This window comes from Calliphora vicina, chromosome 4 (assembly GCF_958450345.1).
Source record: "Calliphora vicina chromosome 4, idCalVici1.1, whole genome shotgun sequence".
In the NCBI taxonomy this organism is placed as follows: domain Eukaryota; kingdom Metazoa; phylum Arthropoda; class Insecta; order Diptera; family Calliphoridae; genus Calliphora; species Calliphora vicina.
In genome coordinates, this window is record NC_088783.1 from 88,266,577 (window position 1) to 88,272,576 (window position 6,000).

Consider the following 6,000-nt stretch of genomic DNA (forward strand, 5'->3'; position numbering starts at 1 on the left):
ATTTCAAAAGTTGGTTCACTTGACGTGAAATGCCCCCTACATATATAAAAATGAAATGATCCATGTATGTAATGGCATCACGTGAGAACGGCTGGAGCGACTTGCCCTATTTTATTAAGAAAAAAATTAAAAAATTCCGGGTAAAACTCGTATCTTTTTTTTAGTCCAGTCAACTGTAATAAAAAAGCTCCCTAAAGTATGCAGTACAAATTTAGATATTTTATTTGCAAATAAATAAAAAAAGGCAGGTGTATGTGGGTTGGAGAAACTTGAAGAACTAACATTAGTAAATGCTACAGGGCGAAGCCGGGCGGGCCAACTAATTTAAGTTTTTATTTTTTCATAAAAATTTATATTGATAATACGTTTTTTTGTTTCAGAAAATAACAATTCAAAAAAACGTAAGCCACATATCTTAAAGTGTGCTTTGAAAAAATAATTTTTTTTTATAAAATATATTTCTAGAGTCATTCAGATTTGAACATTTTGTTTCAATATCTCAAGTGGTTTTCATTTTATATCGTTTTTTGCTTCTCCTATAAACTTATGAGTTGTAGGTAAACGATGGAGGTCAAACGTTAATTTCATTTTGCCAGTTGACGCATGTGAGTGGCTCTAGTGAATTTATATACGTCGGTTACCTTGCTCTTTCATGTACTTTATAATTTCACTTTCTGTAACGTGTATTAAACACGATGCGTATATGCCTCCTTTTACAAAGTTGAACTTGTCTGCAAAGCGGCCGTTGCGACTTCCGTCACGGAGCGACGATTTGCTTTCTATTCCTTTTTTGATAACAAAAGATGTAAGTTATAAGACCGAAATCAGGTAAGGGAGATAGAGTATTTTTTTTTTGTTATTTTATGATGACAAGATCAAAAACAAATGAACTGTCAAAAATGTGTGGAAATTCGTTTGCACAACTCCAATAAGTTTGCGCGACAATTTCGACTCGCAAACTTAAATTTATTGTACATTTGATGGATTAGCTGCTTTTGTTAACATTTATTTATAAGAAATACCATGATAAAAATATAGAAGGTAGTTTCAATCAAAATTTTTTTTTCAAATAAGGTTTTTTGAAGTTTCCTTATTTTGTGAGCATTATAGAAAGCGTTGCCACATTCCTAAAAATTATTTTTATTTTAGAAATTTTTTACAAAAAATGTGTAATTTATAATTTAGTATTTAAATAAAAATGTATGTACAACGTACTTAGTTGTGTTGGAAGTTAATGTATTAACTGAAATATTGCTTTTAAGAAAATGGTCGGAGCACACCATTGGCTCTTTTGGCAAATCTTCTTCGCAAGTTTTACATACATCCAGCCACTGTTGTCGTTTGTTAGGTAATGTAGGGACTTTAAAAAAATTTACATTTGAATTTTTCCAAAAATATTTGGTATTTTCGCAGTTGGGGAAAATGCAACTCATGTTTGTTAAATCTTAAAATAATGTTCACAAATTAGCTTTGAAATATTTGAAAATGAAAATCTTACCTTTGATCCCAATTTGATAGTAAATATTCTTTATATTTTTTTTTAATATTTTTCAAATTAAAAAATTTGTAATTAATATGGTATTACTATTTTAACGAAAACGTCAAAATCCTTAAGCATGTCAGACGTAGAATTTTAAAAAATAAAGAGAGAATGAAACTACCTTCTATTTTTCTACTATGAGAAATACAAATCAAATAAAATATGAATATTTTGTGTATGTGAAAATTGTGTTGTTACATTTGTATGAAAACATTAACCAACAGCTAGAACATAATCAAAATCTTCCAAAATATGTATACCATCGTTTGTTTCAAATACCTAACTTTCATTCAACAATTTTAGAATTAAAATTAATACAATTTGAAAAAATAAAATTGTTAACACAGTGCATACAAAGTTATCGTTGTATACAGTCGTGCTCTTTAATAACCGCATCGCGCGTATAAAGGCTAATTCTTTACAGTCTGCTCTCTTTTCATTTATTATTTAATAAAATAAACTTTTATATTCGGCGTTGTGATAAAATTTATAAATCAACAAATTATTTTAATATGTCTAAAAAATGAATTGGAATTATTTCCAATTGTTAGATCCGGACCCTTCCCCAAAAAGGAAAAAATCAAATTTTAACTACAACATAAACAATAATTTTGACTTCCCAAAAATAACACAAAAACAAACCACCTCTACTATAAATAAACAACAATGTCCAAAATATATCGTTATTAAAAGTAAAATACCTGATAAACCACTACAAAATTTTAACATCTTTTTATTGTCTAAAGCAATAGAAAATATATCAAGTGAATCTATGCAAAAAAATTTATTTACAAGAAACGGTAACATTTTAATTTTGACAAAAAATGAAATGCAAGCAAATAAATTTCTGAAAACAAATACACTAATTGGAATTGGACCAGTTGAGATTTTTCTGCATCCAACACTAAACATAATTAAGGGTGTTGTATTTGCACCATCACTAAAAGATCTTTCTGAACAAGAAATAACTGATGGACTCAAAAATCAAGGAGTAGTTGATTGCAAGAAGATCACAAAATTTAATGAAGGCAAAGTAACAAACACTCCATTACATATTTTACATTTCGACCAATATAGATTACCAAATGAAATAAAAATAGGCTTTCTAAATTGCAAAGTAGACCCGTACATACCTACTCCCATTCAATGTAAAAAATGTTTTAAATTGGGCCATACCAAAAAATAATGTAACATGTGAAATTTGTTCGTCAACAATCCATGACCCTACACCATGTACTAAATTAGAATGTGTAAACTGCAAACACCCCCACAGAGCAAACAATAAAAAATGTCCCGTTATACAATATCGACAAGAAATATTAAAACAAAAAACGATAAACAATTTTACCTATAAAGAAGCAACAACAAAAGCATTACCAGTAGAATCTTTTGAAATTCCCTCTGAAGACTTGCAAACTGCAATTGAAGAGAGAAAGAAAAAATTGAACATCCAAAAAAGCAACAATCAACAACAACAAAAAAAACACAATACTACCTACCTCTACAACAGTGATGTTCAAAAATAAAAATGAAGATGTATTGGTGAGAGAGCTACCCAGCAAACATAATGTCAAACACTTAAAATAAGAACAAAATAAAGAATGTTTAGATTTAGAATTTTTGCTAGATATAACCAATTTATTAAATGAATGTAATTTAAATTTTAAGGAAATAAAAGAATACACATTATACGACCGAAATTCTCTAATTTTTTTTATTTATTTCTGACTTTGTTGTTTTGTGTTCAATTGTAATTGAAACGCGTCTGTTTGCTATGCTTCGTCCAAAAACCAACCAACAACAATGCTTAATGAATTTCTGAAAAAATGAGACATTTGTTACGCTCTTTTAAAGAGAATAAGAATATGTGTGTTGTTATTCTGCGCGAAAGCACAATGAAATGAACATCATTGCTCTACAATTAATGAAACATCATCAAATCCTACAACTACAAAACCAGACTTAACAACAACAGCAATTAAATCCCTTGAAGAAATAATAAGTAAAAATAAAGCTCTAAAAAATAAAACTCTAGATCCATGGTAGGCGTTCATATTGTTCAGGTTACGATGATTTTCGTCAAACAACCCGAATGTGAACAAAAGAGCGTAACAAAACAAAGTCTTAATAAAAATTTAATGAAGAACCTTTTTTAGTTTAAAAAAGTAGTTGTTAGTAATTAAAATAAAAAAAACTTAAAATAATCTACTGCTTTTATCTATGGGGCATTTCACGTCAAGTGAACCAACTTTTGAAATCGATGTCTTCCGATAGCGTTGAAATTTGCACCAATGTTAGTTCTATTGGATAGTAATTCGGACACCATTTTTCAACAAGATCGGTCAAGAACTCTCTGAGTTATAGGAGGTCAAAATTTGACATTTTGGCCAAACAGGTGTTTTTTTATCCATATAACTTATTACCTATTGTTCTTAGCAAAATGTGTCCCAAATAGTTTAGATAGCTATTTATGCAATCTTTCGACAAAAAAAAATTAAAAAAATTTAATAAAATATTTTTTATTTTTTTTTTTAAAATCAAAAATATTTTTGACTTTTTTTTCAAAATGGGCCCTTTTTATTTTTTTTTTTTTATTTTTTTTAAGAAAGCTTAGGTCTTTTCCTAAGCGACCTATATGGTCGCTTAGTGGGATGCGAGTGGGATATCTATCAAAAAAAATATTTTGTAACTCAAGATTTAAAATTTTTGAATTTTTTTGCAAAATCAAAAACTTTGTTGACTTTTTTTTAAAAAATGGACCAATTTTTTTTTTTGCTCAGAAGAAAGCTTATGTGTAGGGGGCGGATTTATATGCAAATGCATGTTTTTTCTCGAACGTCCAAATACAATGTAGACCAATTATCTATCCGAATCGCACATTTTGCTGCAAAATGGCATCGATTTGTTAGTGCATATTTTTGCATATTTTATTGATAATGCATATTTTGTTGTATTTTACTTCAAAATGCATATTTATATGCATATTATGCCAATTTTTAATAAAAATATAATTTTTTGTCATTAATATATTATTTCGACAACAATTTTTTTTGTGGAATTTATTATAGAAATAGCAGTAGATAACATTTACTAACTAACTTCTTTCGACATCGAGAAACTGGCATTAAGTTCTTCATTTCTTTAACAGTAATTGAAAATTATCATTTCAAAACATTTTTCTTCAAAAAAGTTTAGTTTTTTTAAGTATCAAAAATTCATTAAATGTATCGAAAAACATTCATATTTGTTTTAATTGCAAATTCGATTTATAAGAGATTTCGTTATCGAAAGATTCACATACACAGTTACCGCTCCTGACAGTCATTTCTACGAGACTGTCGTAAACTAGTGATTTTGTATAACTTAGAGACACTATAGATTACATAGAGACACTTAAGTGATAATTGTCTTTATGCTAGATTCCATGGGATGTATAAAGTAACCAATTGACTTCTCTCTGCATTACAAATAGCATGTCAAATGACCCAAAATATATAAATTGGAGTCAGCCAAGTGATCAGATATTATTTCCCTCTATAAGGGATACATTTACTAATTGCTTGGTTATTATGAGATATAAATTCAGAAGCTATACAGATTATGGCTTTAAACAAGTATTCATACCAAGATATTACAATTAATATATAGTCCATCGTTTTTTCAGAAGAAAAATTATTTTCAAAATAGTTTTAGAACTTTAATTGTTTAATTCCTGGTATAATTTAAAGAGTTCTAACTGCTGGCAACAGTGTTGTGTATTTTTTTGGACATTTCGAATTCCATACTTAATTATTTTATGTTTCTGCACAAAAATATAAGTGCATATTTTTAAAATTTTTGGGTCATATTTTGATTTTTTTGAAGCATATTTTAGGCGCATATTTTCCAATAATAAATGCATGAAAATCCGCCCCCTACTTATGTGTTTTCCTTTAACACCCTTTTTGTCGCTTAGTGGGATGCGAGTGGGATATCTATAAAAAAAATGTTTTGTAACTCAAGACATACAATTTTTTACTTTTTTTTGAAAAATCAAAAACCTTTTTGACTTTTTTTTTCCAAAATGGACTCTTTTTTTATTAATTTTTTTTTCTCAAAAGAAAGCTTAGGTCTTTTCCTTTAAAACCTTTTTGGTCGCTTAGTGGGATGCGAGTGGGATATCTATCAAAATAAATGTTTTGTAACTCAAGACAAATGTTTTTAAATTGATTTTTTTCATATTTGTGTGTAAGTGTTTCTAAAACCTTAAAAATAAAAACCACAACAACTGACCGATAATAGCCACTGGAGGGGTGCAATATGAGGCCGACCGCTATTAATTTTCCACCCCCAAAATTTGTCTGAGTTTTGTATCTTGCGGCTTTTTTAGTCAATCCTAGAGGTAGTTTTCAGCGCACGTGATTTTCATTGTTAAAATATCAGGTGCCCCAGAAACAAATTTTTGGAATCAAGTGGAAATA